Below are 17,881 nucleotides of genomic sequence, written 5' to 3'. Positions count from 1 at the left end.
CTTGAATTTAAACAATTGATTGATGACATGACTATTAATCTTTGATTACCTTAAAATTTTGTAAGCATGAAAAATATATGAAGATAATGTAAAATCTAACAGTAGATTTTTCAAAATTCACATTGAATTAAGAAATATAAGGTTGGATTCAAGTTATTCCTGATATAACTTTAAAAAATAATACACCAAAAAATAAATTATTATAGAATTCATATTTTGAAAATACAACCGTTGGATTACATGTTCTATATGTTCTTAACATGCATGCTAATTTTCATGCGAATCGGATGTAATTTACCACTTGATCTTTAAATTCATCTTTTATGCGTTATTTTAAACTACAAAAACTTGAATTCAAACAATTGATTGATGACATGGCTATTAATTTTTGATCATCTTGAAATTTTGTAAACATGAAAAATATATGAAGATAATGTAATCTAACGGTAGATTTGTCAAAATTCACAATGAATTAAGAAATATAGAGTTGGGTTCAAGTAATACTTGATGTAACTCAAAAAAATGTTACACCAACCAATAACTTATTATTAAATTTATAGTTTGAAAATCCAACCATTGGGTCACATGTTTTATATGTTCTTAACATGCAAGCCATTTTTCATGCCAATCGGGTGTAATTTACAATTTGATCTTTAAACTTATCTTTTATGCGTTATTTTAAACTACAAAAACTAGAATTTAAACAATTGATTAAAGACATGGCTATTAATTTTTGATCACCTTGAAATTTTATAAGCATGAAAAATATATGAAGATAATGTAATCTAACGGTAGATTTGTCAAAATTCACATTGAATTAAGAATTATGACGTTAGGTTTAAGTTACACTTGATATAACACTAAAAAATGTTACACCAACAAATAACTTATTGTTAAATTCATATTTTGAAAATCAAAGCGTTGGATCACATTTTCTCTATGTTCTTAACATGCATGCTAATTTTCATGCCAATCGAATGTAACTCACCAATTGATCTTTAAACACATCTTTTATGCGTTATTTTAAATTACAAAAACGTGAATTTAAACAATTGATTGATGACATGACTATTAATCTTTGATCACCTAGAAATTTTGTAATCAAGAAAAATATATGAAAATATTGTAATCTAACAGTAGATTTGTCAAAATTCACATTAAATTAAGAAATATAAAGTTAAGTTCAAGTTACACCTGATATAACTCTAAAAAATGTTACACCAACTAATAACTTATTATTGAATTCATATTTTGAAAATCCAACCATTGGATCACATGTTCTATATGTTCTTAATGGGCATGCCAATTTTCATGCCAATCGGGTGTAATTTACAACTTGATCTTTAAACTCATCTTTTATGCATTATTTTAAACTAAAAAAATTTGAATTTAAACAATTGTTTGATGACATGGCTATTAATATTTGATCACCTTAAAATTTTGTAAGCATGAAAAATATATGAAGATAATGTAATCTAACAGTAGATTTGTCAAAATTCACATTGAATTTAGAAATATAAGGTTGGGTTCAAATTACACCTGATGTAACTTTAAAAAATGTTACACCAACCAATAACTTATTATTGAACTCATATTTTGAAAATCCAAACTTTGGATCACATTTTCTATATGTTCTTAATGTGCCTGCCAATTTTCATGCCAATCGGATGTAATTTACAATTTGATCATTAAACTTAACTTTTATGCATTATTTTAAACTACAAAAACTTGAATTTAAACAATTGATTGATGACATGACTATTAATCTTGGATCACCTTATAATTTTGTAAGCATGAAAAATATGAAGATAATGTAATCTAACGGTTGATTTGTCAAAATTCACATTGAATTAAGAAATATAGAGTTGGATTCAAGTTACACCTGATTTAACTCTAAAAAATGATACACCAAAAAATAAATTATTATTGAATTCATATTTTGAAAATACAACCGTTGGATTACATGTTCTATATGTTCCTAACGTGCAAGTTAATTTTCATTTCAATCGGGTCTAATTTACAATTTGATCTTTAAACTCATCTTTTATGCGTCATTTTAAACTTCAAAAACTTGAATTTAAATAATTGATTGATGACATGGCTATTAATCTTTGATCACCTTAAAATTTTGTAAGCATGAAAAATATATGAAGATAATGTAATCTAATGGTAGATTTGTCAAAATTCACAATGAATTTAGAAAGGGCTAGGTTTAAGTTACACTTGATGTAACACTAAAAAATGTTACAACAACCAATAACTTATTGTTGAATTCATATTTTGGAAATCCAAGCGTTGGATCACATTTTCTCTATGTTCTTAATATGCATGCCAATTTTAATGTCAATCGGATGTAATTTACCATTTGATCTTTAAACTCATCTTTTATGCATTATTTTAAACTATAAAAACTTGAATTTAAACAACTGATTGATGACATGACAATTAATCTTCGATCACCTCAAAATTTGATAAGCATGAAAAATATATGAAGATAATGTAATCTAAATGTAGATTTGTCAAAATTCACATTGAAATAAGAAATATAGGGTTGGGTTCAAGTTATACCTGATGTAATTTTAAAAAATGTTACACCAACCAATAACTTATTATTGAATTCATATTTTGAAAATCCAATAATTAGATCACATGTTCTATATGTTCTTAACATGCCTTCCAATTTTCATGCCAATCGGGTGTAATTTACAATTTGATCTTTAAACTCATCTTTTATGCATTATTTTAAACTACAAAAACTAGAATTTAAACAATTGTTTAATGACATGGCTATTAATCTTTGATCACCTTGAAATTTTGTAGGTATGAAAAATATATGAAGATAATGTAATTTAACGGTACATTTTTCAAAATTCACATTGAATTTAGAAATATAGAGTTGGGTTTAAGTTATAACTGATGTAACTTTGAAAAATGTTACACCAACCAATAACTTATTATTGAATTCATATTTTGAAAATCCAACCATTGGATCACATGTTCTATTTGTTCTTAACGTGCTTGCTAATTTTCATGCCAGTCGGGTGTAATTTACAATTTGATCTTTAAACTCATCTTTTATGCGTTATTTTAAACTACAAAAACTTGAATTTAAACAATTGATTGATAATATGATCTTTGGTCACCTTGAAATTTTGTAAGCATAAAAAATATATAAAGATAATGTAATTTAACGGTGGATTTGCCAAAATTCACATTAAATTAAGAAATATAGGGTTGGGTTCAAGTTACACCTCATGTAACTCTAAAATATGTTACACCAAAAAATAACTTATTATTAAATTCATATTTTAAAAATCCAATCATTGGATTACATGTTCTATATGATCTTAACATGCATACCAATTTTCATACAAATCAGGTGTAATTTACAATTTGATCTTTAAACTTATTTTTTATGCGTTATTTTCAACTACAAAAACTTGAATTTAAACAATTGAATGATGACATGCTATTAATTTTTGATCACCTTAAAATTTTTTAAGTATGAAAAATATATGAAGATAATGTAATCTAATGATATATTTGTAATAATTCACATTGAATTAAGAAATGTAGGGCTGAGTTCAAGTTACACCTGATGTAACTCTAAAAAATGTTACACCAACCAATAACTTATTATTGAATTCAAATTTTGAAAATTCAATCATTGGATCACATGTTCTATATTTTTTTAACGTGCCTGCCAATTTTCATGCCAATTGGGTGTAATTTACAATTTGATATTTAAACTTATCTTTTATGCGTTATTTTAAACTACAAAAACTTGAATTTAAACAATTGATTGATGACATGATTATTAATCTTTGATTACCTTTAAATTTTGTAAGCAAGATAAATATATGAAGATAATGTAATCTAACGGTGGATTTGTTAAAATTCACATTGAATTAGAAAATATAGGGTTGGATTCAAGTTACACCAGATGTAACTCTAAAAAATGATACACCAAAAAAAAATTATTATTGAATTCATATTTTGAAAATACAGCTGTTGGATTACATTTTTTATATGTTCTTAACATGCATGCCAATTTTCATGTGAATCGGATGTAATTTTCCACATGATCTTTAAATTCATTTTTTATGCGTTATTTTAAACTATAAAAACTTGAATTTAAACAATTGATTGATGACATGATTATTAATCTTTGATCACCTTGAAATTTTGTTAGCATGAAAAATATACGAAGATAATGTAATATAATGGTAAATTTGTCAAAATTCCCATCGAATTTAGAAATATAGGGTTGGGTTCAAGTTACACCTGATGTAACTTTAAAAAATATTACACCAAAAAATAAATTATTATTGAATTCATATTTTGAAAATCCAACCATTGGATTACATGTTCTATATGTTCTGAATGTGCAAGCCAATTTTCATGCCAATCGGGTGTAATTTACAATTTGATCTTCAAACTCATATTTTATGCGTTATTTTAATCTACAAAAACTTGAATTTAAACAGTTGATTGGTGGCATGACTATAATCTTTGATCATCTTGAAATTTTGTAAGCATGAAAAATATATGAAGATAATGTAATCTAACGGTAGATTTGTCAAAATTCACATTGAATTTATAAATATAGGGTTAGGTTCAAATTACACTTGATGTAACACTAAAAAATGTTACATCAACCAATAACTTAGTGTTGAATTTATATTTTGAAAATCCAAGCGTTGGATCACATTTTCTCTATGTTCTTAACGTGCATGTCAATTTTCATGCCCATCGGATGTAATTTACCATTTGATCTTTAAACTCATCTTTTATGCGTTATTTTAAATTACAAAAACTTCAATTTAAACAATTGTTTGATGACATGACTTTTAATCTTTGATCACCTTGAAATTTTGTATGTAGGAAAAATATATGAAGATAATGTAATCTAACGGAAAATTTGTCAAAGTTCACATTAAATTAAGAAATATAGGGTTGAGTTCAAGTTGTAATCGATGTTAATACTAAAAAATGTTACACAAACCAATAAATTATTATTGCATTGATATTTTTAAAATCCAACCGTTGGATTACATGTTCTATATGTTTTTAACATGCATGCCAATTTTCATATCAATTAGGTGTAATTTACTATTTGATCTTTAAACTCATCTTTTATGTGTTATTTTAAACTACAGAAACTTGAATTTAAACAAATGATTGATGACATGACTATTAATCTTTGATCACTTTGAAATTTTATAAGTATGAAATATATATGATGATATGTATTCTAACAATTGATTTGTCAAAATTCACATTGAATTAAGAAATACAGGGTTGGGCTCAAGTTACATCTCATGTAACTCTAAAATATGTTACACCAACCAATAACTTATTATTAAATTCATATTTTGAAAATACAACCGTTGGATTACATGCTCTATATGTTCTTAACAAGCATACTAATTTTCATACCAATCGGGTGTAATTTACAATTTGATCTTTAAACTCATCTTTTATGCGTTATTTTAAACTACAAAAACTTGAATTTAAATAATTGATTGATTACATGGCTATTAATCTTTGATCACCTTAAAATTTTGTAAACATGGAAAATATATGAAGATAATGTAATCTAACGATAAATTTGTAAAAATTCACATTGAATTAAGAAATATAGGGCTGGGTTCAAGTTACACCTGATGTAAGTCTAAAAAATGTTACACCAATCAATAACTTATTATTGAATTCATATTTAGAAAATCCTACCATTGGATCACATGTTCTATATGTTCTTCACATGCTTGCCAATTTTCATGCCAATCGAGTGTAATTTACAATTTGATCTTTAAACTCATTTTTTATGCGTTATTTTAAACTATAAAAATTTGAATTTAAACAATTGATTGAAGACTTGGCTATTAATCTTTGATCACCTTGAAATTTTGTAAACATGAAAAATATATGAAGATGATGTAATCTAATAGTAGATTTTTCAAATTTTACATTGAATTAAGAAATATAGAGTTGGGTTCAAGTTACACATGATGTAACTCTAAAAAATGTTACACCAACCAATAACTTATTATTGAATTCATATTTTGAAAATCCAACCATTGGATCACATGTTTTATATGTTTTTAATGTGCATGCCAATTTTCATATCAATCGGTTGTAATTTACAATTTTATCTTTAAACTCATCTTTTATGCATTATTTTAAACTACAAAAACTTGAATTTAAACAATTGATTGATGACATGGCTATTAATTTTTGATCATCTTAAAATTTTGTAAGCATGAAAAATATATGAAGATAATGTAATCTAACTATAGATTTGTCAAAATTCCTATTGAATTTGGAAAAATAGGATTATGTTCAAGTTACACCTGATGTAACTTTAGAAAATATAACACCAAAAAATAAATTATTATTGAATTCATATTTTGAAAATCCAACCATTGGATTATATGTTCTATATGTTCTTAACGTGCATGCCAGTTTTCGTGTCAATAGGATTAATTTATAATTTGATATTTAAACTCATCTTTTATGTGTTATTTTAAACTACAAAAACTCGAATTTAAACAATTGATTGATGACATGACTATTAATTTTTTATCACCTTAAAATTTTGTAAGCATGAAAAATATATGAAGATAATGTAATCTAACAGTAGATTTGTCAAAATTTCCATTGAATTTAGAAATATAAGGTTGTGTTCAAGTTACACCTGATGTAACATTATAAAATGTTACACCAACCGATAAATTATTGTTGAATTCATATTTTGAAAATCCAACCGTTGGATCAAATTTTCTTTATGTTCTTGACATACATGCCAATTTTCATGCCAATTGGATGTAATTTATAATTTGATCTTTAAACTCATCTTTTATGCGTTATTTTAAAGTACAAAAACTTGAATTTAAACAATTGATTGATGAAATAGCTATTAATATTTGATCACTTCGAAATTTTGTAAGCATGAAAAATATATAAAGATAATATAATCTAACGGTAGATTTGTCAAAATTCACATTAAATTTAGAAATATAGGGTTGGATTCAAGTTACACTTGATGTAACTTTAAAAAATGTTACACCAAAAAATAAATTATTGTTGAATTCATATTTTTAAAATCTAACCGTTGGATTACATGTTCTATATATTCTTAATGTGCATGCCAAATTTCATGCCAATCGGGTGTAATTTGTAATTTGATCTTTAAACTCATCTTTTATGCATTATTTAATACTACAAAAACTTGAATTTAAACAATTGATTGATGATATGACTATTAATTTTTGATCACCTTGAAATTTGGTAAGCATGAAAAATATTTGAAGATAATGTAATCTAATGGTAGATTTATCAAAATTCACATGGAATTGAGAAATATAGGGTTGGGTTCAAGTTATACTTGGTGTAACTCTAAAAAATATTACATCAACCAATTACTTATTATTGCATTCATATTTTGAAAATCTAATCGTTGGATTACATGTTCTATATGTTCTTAACATGCATGTCAATTTTCATGTCAATTGGGTGTAATTTACCATTTGATCTTTAAGTGGGATGACAAATAAACAGAGGGAAATTTTGGGGCTGGGAAATTTAAAGGTCTATTGTGACGATGTAACCCGCCGCTATAACTAAGAAAAGGCACTGCAAAAGGATCCCTATTGCGGCAATCATACAAAACACCGCTACATCTCGCATATTGCGGCGTTTTTCTCTACCGCCGCTATAGCACTTGCTCAAAATGATATATTCATTGCGTCAGGGTTTTTAGAGCGCCACTATATCTCAGTTACCGCCGCTAAAATAGGTCTATTGTGGTGGTAACTTGTCTTGTTGCTGTAAACGCCACAAAAAACCCTACCTATAGTGGTGGTCACAAAAAACGCCGCAATAAATCTCATGTACAGCGGCAGACCAAAAACTCGCTGCAATAGGTGACATATAGCGGCAGTTTTCGCACCTGCCGCAATAAGCCCTCTGCAATAACTCGTTTTTCTTGTAGTGAAAATAAGCGGTTACAAGTAAAGGAATCGTAGTACCTTATACCAACTTACAGTTGAACCCTTACCGCAATACCCAATTGGACTTGTTCTGTAGTGACAATCTCTCCTTGCAATGCACGACTCTCAGTATGTGACTATCCAATTTCGTGAATCCTAGTACGTGACTTCAATCACCAACTAGAGAAGGTTGTTGGCTGTAAAGTTCTTTAGTTCATCACACGATAAAGATCGAGAAGCTCCTTGGTTACAAAACCCTACGGTGCACAAACACAGCAGCTTTTTCATAAAAAAGATGAATTAGGATAAATTCTGTCTCCGGTCACAATTTGCTTGAACAAACTTTGCTCAACACTTGTGCAACTTGCTCCACCTTTGACGGCCCTTAAAATAGTCCTTTTATATGTCTAGGGTTATGAGAAAAGAAAGCCCAAACATACAATCACGGATTGGAGTCAAAACAGAACTGAAACTCTATGTTTCATAAACCTAGACAAATGCCTATTTGTCGAGCTGCTGTTGAGGCACGGGCTAGAATAGCTCTTCAAGGCTCGATAGATGGCTAGCTGTTGAGTATTAATGAGCAGCATTTTCTGCACTTGAATTTTGGACAAACTTGCATGGCTTTAACATTTTAACTTGAAACAAGGTTTCTTAAAGTATTAAACACATCCTAGATCTACCCAATTATAAGTAAAGTGCATTTTATCAAAGAATTAGCCAATTACATAAAATAGTAACATATGTTCCTAACAATTGAATCACATATGTCCTAACAGGCTTTACATACAAGATTTGGTAGTTCAACTTATGATGATCCGATGGAAGCATTGGCCAAGTTAAGGCAAACTAGGTCTAATTGGGTTGATGCCCATTTAACCCAACTAATAATTGGGTGGGTTTGGGTTCAATTAGGGTGGGTGAGTTTGGGTGGGCAAATGGGTTTAAACTTATTTTGTCACCCCTAGGTAATTAAGAAACTAATTGAAAATAAAATGGGGAACAAGTTGAGTCGTTGAGATGGTTACAGGTCATATTTTCCTGGTAACCAAGTAAAACTCAATTTTAATGCCGTTCATGTTATTATTATTATTATTATTATTATGAGAAATAAGGCCATTCATGTGATTGGTTGAAATGGGTTGACTTTTGATTTTGATTTGCGTTGGGGGTAGTCTAATGTAATGTACTAATGCGAGACTTGGAATGTTAACATTTTTTCAACTAAAGTATTCACAAAGTGTGAACAAATGGAATTGGGGTTCTTAGGGGTCCCCTTCTCAAAAAAAAAAAAAAAAAGTTGTGGTCTATCACAATTTTTGCGTTGTCACATTATGCAAAATTGCAATTCATTGTGGGTGTGCAGGCTAATTCTTTGTCATTATTGGTTATAGATGGTCGGGACATCCAAGAATTTCCAAAAGAAGAAGAGGTGCTTAGCTGCAATGGTGTCAGACTTGGAGGACTCATACAGTGGTAGCAGCCATGGACGAGAGAAGAGCAAGGTTCAAGGCTTCACTCCCTTAACACCATCCCAGCTTTGGTTAATTACCGAACAAAACGAAGAAAGGGAATCCCCCATCGTGCCCCAATGGGATGACTAATCATATACTAGAAGCACTTATACCCCCGTTCATTACTGTTTGTAAAATCCTTGTACCCATAGGCGAAGCTTTTTTTTTTTTTTTTTGGGGGGGTGGGGGGGGGGGACGATGGGGGATTCCCTTTCTTTATTTTGCACAATTATATTATATATATATGCAATAAGGGGGGACGATGGGGGATTCCCTTTCTTTATTTTGCACAATATATATATAATATATATATATATATGCAATAAGGGGGGACGATGGGGGATTCCCTTTCTTCATTTTGCACTATATATATATTGCAATATATATATAAATATATATATATATATATATATATATACACACATATATTGCAATATTAATATGAAATATATATATATATATTATATTGCAATATGAAATATATAAATATATATATATATATATATAAATATATTTATATATACATATATTGCAATATGAAACATATATATATTTATATATACATATATTATTGCAATATTGCAATATGAAATATATAGAGTAGTTGACCATTCCTCTTTAGCTCTATACTGGCTAGAATGTCTTTTAGGAGGAGTCAAGGACAGTTACCTATCGTTCTCACTTCCCAGTTTGACACGTTTCATGCACCCTGATCGGGTCGGCTAGTACTCAATTGTGCAGCATCTCTTGTAGGATACTGGGACGGCACGGGGCCAACTGAACCACGTTATTATCAAATTCTTAAGTATAGCCACTTGTTTTCCCTTTTGATTATTTTATTTATTTAAGATCAATGTTTTCCATTCTAAAACATCTATTTGAGAACCTCTCCAAAAAAAAAAAAAAAACATCTATTTGAGGCTTGAGCCATGCAAGTATGCAACACCCATTCGAGTCTTTCACAAATATAATCTAGAGTTTTTGAAGGTAGTGAACTAATGATAACCCGTTTATCTATTTTTCATTGGTCTTTTATGCGTATTTCACTAAATTCATATAAGATAAGGTTACTGCATTGGACACTGTAAATAGTCCCTCCACCCCCATATTAAACCATATATGACCATTCCTTTCTTAGGTTCTCTTTGTGCACAAAGCACTTAAAGATCTAGAAAAAATTTTCAAATTATATGATTAGTAGCATATTATAACTATTTTAACAAAAAAGAAAAAAAGAAAATCTAAAACTAGACAATGTGTAATAATTAATCAATTATTAGAGTGAGTTTTGCTACTGCCAATGCCAATGCAATTCATTTAGAACTTTTATTTATAATAAGTAATGCAATATATGTCCATAAATAATTCATACAAAATTCACATATATCTACAACTATAACCCAATTTCAAAATCAAAGATAGAAAGTTCGAAGCCGTATGAATTTCATGTTACTAACTAGTTCATATAAGCATTACTTATAATTACATGTTCAAATTCTTGATTAACCACTAGCATTAGTCATTGTACGAATTTCATTTTTGAAGGATGAAAAGTCAAGAACCAAACTAAACTTAGGATTATTATTTAGAGCCATATTTTGGTTGTAAAAACAAGTAAAAATCGGGTTGTAAAACTTAGTACTTTTATTCCACCTTTGATGTATTAAGTCAATCTAGTATGACTTTTGTTTTTTTTGTTAATATTAAAAACAGAAACAAATTAGCTTGTTTTTTTATAGGTTCAAAAAAACCCCTTACCCATATTAGTTTTCTATCTTTGGGGTTCGGGTGGATTAACAAGTCAGGATCCAATTTTGTCAACTCAATCAAAAACTGACATGGATCCCACCAATTTAGTGACAATGGATTATTTAGCAATTTGATTGAATTTTTAAATTTAATTAGATTTAAAAGAAAAATAGATCTAAAATTAAATTGGGTTGTAAGACCTAAGACTCTTATTTGACCTTTGCAATCTCCACAATTTTACACCTCATTTTAATTTTTTGAATAAAAACAGTGAAATTCACCTTTTAAAACTCGACTACATGTTTTGCTATTTTGTTTTTAAAAAACTCCAAACTGAAAACCTGATACCCGAACTTTAACTATTTGTTGACCTCTTAAGGGTGTGCCACCTCAATTTTGCAGCCTCCTCAATTTTATACCTCATTTTAATTTTTGAAATTATTTAATTTTTTGAATAAAAACGGCAAAATTCACCTTTGAAATCCCAACTACATGTTTTGGTACTTTGTTTATGAAAAACCCCAAATTGAAAACCTAAGACTTGTATAACCACACACATAAAAGCTGAATACTTGGCCACCCTTGCAAATTGGACCTTACTCACAAGCCATAGCTCCCACCATTCGGCCTTCCCATGCTTATCAATGGTCTTCATTCTATTTTTTGAGTACTATTGCTTTTCCTCTTATCTGTTCTCTAAATTTAAGTTTTTGTTTCTATCTTTCTTCTCCCTTCTGAGTTCATCTGCTGATTTTCACTAGGTTTTAATCTTTTTGTTCTTCTGTTTTTTTTTTTTTTTTTCCAAAATATATAGGCCCATTTGGTAACAGTTTCGCTGTTTAAACACCACAACACGTATTTCTACAACACTTAAACAACGTTATTAGAAATCTCTTACTAAACGTTGCTAATTGGGATTAGATTCTCTTCAAAAGCATGCATGCTCTTTCCATTACTATTATATTATCATTTGGGATTCCAACAAACATATAAACCAAGTGTTTGATAAAATGTGTAAGTATGCTCTTTTGCTATTGGTCTATGTGGGTAACTCTTTTTCTCTTTTTCTTTTATGTTTTTGGGTTGTAATCGAATTGCAGTAGTAAATACGAATTTTGATAGTTATATATAGATCCACCTTTTGAAGGGTATGAAAGGAGTGTGGGCAGTTTTTGTTTTGTTTTTTTATAGGTTTTCTAGCTCTTTCATATTATAGTTTATTGCATTGATTTTAGCAATGTTCATGAATTTTTTGGGGGGAGGTTTGTTTATAACATGACTGATAAAACTCCTCAACAAAGAAATGGAATTGGTTAACACAGTGGCGAACTCAGAAATTTTTTTTAGGAGAGACCAAGCTAAATATAAAAAATTTATTTAGGAACTATCCAAAACCTAAACAGTTGCACAATATATAAAACTTGTGTGCTAGACTAATTCAAAAGGATTGAGGAGTTAAAAGGCCTAAATTCCAAAATCTATGGAGGGCAATAACTACAATTTTCTATAAGTGAACACTATATATATATATATATATATATATTTCATAATTGCAATATGAAATATACATGGCTTGGCACCATTGTGGATACTGAAAAGGAAATCTTAAATGAAAGTAGTTCCATTAAAGTGTAATCAATGTGAGATATAAGGCATTGCTTTGGCTTAAATATACCACTCTTAGTCCTAGTTGGCATAGCATGAATGTTAGTGGCTGAAGGAATCTGAGAAAGAATAGGAGGGAAGGATTTGGTGTAGGAGAGTGTTGTGGCTAAGTTTGAGGTATTAGAGTAGGGGTTGATTGAGTAGTAGAAGGGGAAGTTGAAATGAGCTGTGGGTTAGAAGTAAAAAGATGAAGAGGGAGAAGAACTTAAGACTGAAGGTAAATAGAAAGAATGAAGGTATAGAAGAGAAGAAAGCCAAGATGAAGCATCAAAAGTAGGTGAAGAAGAAGATGGTGAGTGACAGACATATTGTAAAGTGAATTAGGGAAATACAAGCTCATTAAACAAGGTATATGTCTCTAGACAAAGATATGATTAGTTTGTAGTTCTAGGCAAAGATGCAAGCTCATTAAGTAAGTTAGTCTCACCTATAAACTGTGTTGTGTATGACTCTTTGCTTCCATGGGCTCTTGATGTGGCTAGGCAATTTGGCATTTATGGCATATCGCCTAACTTTGCCAGTGAAGCAAGAAACTAAGCTTGCGTTGTTGCCTAGATTACCTTCACTTGGCCACCTGACTTGCCTAGTTTTCTTGCTCAGCCTTCAAGTACTTTTGCTTATTTGGCCTTGATCATGGAAAATTTTGGCTGTTTGGATAAAAATGATTGGGTATTTTGTAACAGTTCTGAAGAGTTGGAAAGTGAGGTAACTTTCTATATTTCACCCACATAGCTTTATGTTTAACTAGACTACTCACTATGGCATGTTGGTTTTTTTTGTTTGTTTGTTTGCTTGCTTTGGGCACTATTTTCTATTGTTAATAATAGTTGCCAAGAAGAAAAATATTTTGTAAACATTGATTTATATGAGCATGGTTAAATAAATCAGGGACATAGAATTATTATATAATCTACCAGAAATAAATTAAAACTGATAGATAATCATGGAAATTGAGAAAACAAATGATGTTAAGAGGGAAAAAATAGAAGATGGAATAGGTGAATTCCTATTTTTTAATTTTTGATATGAGATGAGATCAGAAGACCAAGGAATTTCCAAATAATTTAGAGCTTCTCAATATATTCAGCATAATCCTGGACAATGGATAAGTATGAAATATATAACTATAGATTATACATTTGGATATCATGTGTTTTATTATGCCTGTATTATTAGGGGTTTTATTTTTCTTCTTTCTTTTGAGAATCAAAGATTAGGAGTCAAATTCTTCTCAACAGAAAAATTTAGGAGTCAAATCTATCAAATTCTACATTATATTTTTATATGCAGAGTAGTAAGACATGTAAAGTTGTATATCTCTCATTTTTTTTCATTGATTGTTGAAAAGCTAGTGAAGGCCATGTAGCTCATGAAGCCAGACTCTGAGAGCTTAGTAGTGACTAGAGCTTGAGTTGGCTAGAGACAAAACCACCAAAGTCAGTGATATATGTATTATTTGGAAGCATGGCAGACATAACAGCTAAACAGGCTAAAGAAATTGCATGTGGTTTGATGGCAAGCAATATGCATTTCTTATTGGTTGCAAAAGATTATAGAAACAAGTTTCCAATTGAATTTATTAATTTAGTGCAAGAAAGAGGTTTGATTGTCCCATGGTGCAATCAACTAGAGGTGCTAGCACATTAGGCTGTGGCTTGCTTTGTGACTAGGGGTGAAAATTTTTATCCATATCCATGAACCCACCAATTACCCACCTAATTTGGATAAGTCTTAACCCAACCCATTTGAATAAACACAAAATCTAAGGGGCTGTTTGGATTTGTTGTTTCTATTGCTTATAATTCTGTTTTCATCACTCATAACTCAAAAATAGTGGGACTCACGACTGAGAAGTGTGTTTAGTTTTTGTTTCCATCACTCAATTCTCTAATTTTTGAGTGAAGAGTTATGGAAATTGAAAACACATTTTAAGTGTTTTCAGTTTCCAAAACTCAGTTTCCAATGGCATTTTCGTAATTAAACTCACAACTCTCACTATTTAGTTGCAATGTTTGACTTTTGGTTTTTTTTTTTTTTTTTTTTTTTTGAAACAAAGCCCAGCCGCATATCTTAACTTTTCAGTTTTTTTGTAACGGTAAGAGTGATGAGTGTCAAAATAAAAAAAAACCAAACAGCCCCTAAGTCTCTAGAAAATGACCAAAATACCCCCAAAACCTAAAAATTACCAAAATACCCCAAAAATCAAAATACTCTCGAAACCTAAAAAATGACCAACATACCCCCGAAACTGAAAATTAAAAAATACCCCTAACACCCAAAAAATGACCAAATTACCCCTGAAACCAAAAAAATGATCAATATACCCCCGAAACCCAAAAAATGACCAAAATACCCCCAATACTTAAAAATTACCAAAATACCCCCCAAAACCCAAACTAATAATTTGTTTGGAGTAGCGAGGTGATGATATTTTGGAGCAGCGAGGTGTAATAATTTGATAAATTTTGAAGGACTAATAATTTGTTTGGAGCAGCAAGGTCATCAGAGTCACATTTGTTACCATTTGATTGAAGTTCAGGAGTCGGAAGGACATCTCTCACTCTCAGTAGTGTACAACTGTCACATTGAAATAGTGGGTCCTACTTTCTCTACAAAGTAAAAAATAAAAAAATGAGTGTGTTTTTTTTAGTCTAAAAAAAAAGACTTTAAATAATTATAAAAATAAAATTTTTAAAACAAAAATGAGGTAGTATAATAAAAATGATATGAAATTGTTTTATTAGACAAAAGTGGGTGTTTTGGGAATAAATAATAACTAGCTTTTTGTTTATTTTATGTTGTTTGTAGACTCGTATTACTTTTTGTCTTAGTTTTATTATAAATAACTAAATCTAATTTTTATTATTTTGAAAATGAGCTAGTTTTTAGATTTTTTTTTTAAAAAAAAAAAATCTTATATTATGCAAATAACCTATCAAAAATATGCAATTTTCAAACGGACATTAAATGCTTATGACAAGCTTATATGACACTTATAACGAAAAATATGAACGGATGAGCTGTTGATGCAAATGAAATATATCTTCTGGGGAGAGAAATTCAAATTTTGAAATTTCAATATATAAAATCCAAAGAACCCTAAATTATATGGTTTTACTTGCTTATCTAAATATATGCATTAACATCTAGACTAGATGAAACTACCCTAACTTTAATTTTACAAGTCAAATTGTCACTCTCATAGTCTCATGTTGGTCACATCTTGCGTATTCTCTTGTGTTTTTGATAAATTGACTTCTCTCATTTGAGCTCAATTTATTTCACCTTGGTGGAAACTTTTTCAGCCCAAAGCTAATTTGTCTTGACTCAAAACCTTTGGTTGTCGGTGCTTTCCTTCACTGTTTTTATTGAAATGTTTTCCTTTACTTTAGAGTTTAGACCATACAACAACCACAAACTTGAACCAAGCACCAAAAAAATGCGTCTTCTTAGGTTATCTAACTTACTTAATGAGCTTGCATCTTTGCCTGGAACTACAAACTGATCATATCTTTGTCTAGAGACATATACCTTGTTTCAGGGACGGACCCAAGATTTCAAGCCAGGGAGCCGAAGATTAGCGAAAAAAAAAAATTTCAAATATGCATCCATATAGTATTAATAAACTATCAACCAAGACAAATACTCAAAAATCATTGTTTCTTAATATATTAAGATACGATCATCTACCAATAAAAACAAAAGACACGAAAAACTATTGTTTCTTAATGCAATCTTCTATGAAAAGGGAACTCGACGCTCTTTCAAATCTTCAAAATCATCTATAATTGAATCCAAACTAAATGTTGAAGCTATATAATTGAATCCAAAATCATTTTCAATGTATCTCTTGCTTATCTTTTATTAATAATATTCTCTTCTTACTTATTAAAAAAAAAAAAAAAAGTATAGCATCAAAGTGTCCACCAAAAAATCATTTTCCATTTTGTTTCGAAGGACACTATCGACACTATGATTTTATTATACACTACCAACAAACACTTACCATTTTAATTCCTTGAAAGTTGAATCACTTTTCCTATTGCTGTGACTTGTCCCTATTTTATTGCACAAGTACCACACAACAAACAGTCAAACTTTGATATTTTCTCAAGTCTCTAGAGACTCTACACTCCCTTTTCTATATAATATAAGAGAGATAGTCACAAACAGACACAGTCACAATTCACAAAGACACAAAGACAGTCACAACGCCAAAAAGCCAAAAAAAAAAAAAAAAAAAAAAAAACACAAGCACAGATTCACTAAAACACAAACACCACAAGCATAGATTTTGAGATTTTGAAGGATAGATTAAATACTTGAGTTAGTTGAGTGTGAAGTGTGAAGGCTGGAGTAGATCAAAGCTAGCAGTGGCGTCACGGCGAGATCGGTGTCGCGTGGGTCTACGAGATGGGTCTCGCGTGGTGGCGCCTCACGGCGTGGGCAGCAGCAACAAGCTCTCACCTCGCATTTTGGCGGCTTCACTCACGGCCTAGGCAACGGCAGAGTCTCTCTCAGTTTCTCGCCTTTCACTCTCTCTGTCTTGCTAGTTGCCTCTTAGCACTTAGGTTTTTTTTTTCTTTTTTTCTTTTGTTTTTCGTTTTCCATTTGGAGACTAGACTCTTCAGACTGCTGGTGCTGGGTAGGGTAGCCTGTTACATTTTTTAACTTACCCTTTTCCCTTCCCCCCCTTTTTTTTTTAACATGTGGGCTGGCCGATGAGTTTTGGACTGCTGAGTTTTACATGTGGGCAGTGGGCTGGCCGATTGGGTTTTACAAATTTGGAGGGGGCCAAGTCTTTTTATTTTTATTTTTTGGGATAGAGATGGTTGAGGTGAGGGGGCTGAGCTAAAATCCAAGGGGGGCCCAAGCCCTTTTCTTTCTTTTTTTTTGAAAATTTTACATACTAACAAAATTTTTTTTTGGGCCCGGGGGTGCCCAGGCCCCTTTAGGCATACA

Source organism: Quercus lobata, chromosome 10 (assembly GCF_001633185.2).
Source record: "Quercus lobata isolate SW786 chromosome 10, ValleyOak3.0 Primary Assembly, whole genome shotgun sequence".
NCBI lineage: Eukaryota > Viridiplantae > Streptophyta > Magnoliopsida > Fagales > Fagaceae > Quercus > Quercus lobata.
This window is presented reverse-complemented; position numbering follows the sequence as displayed.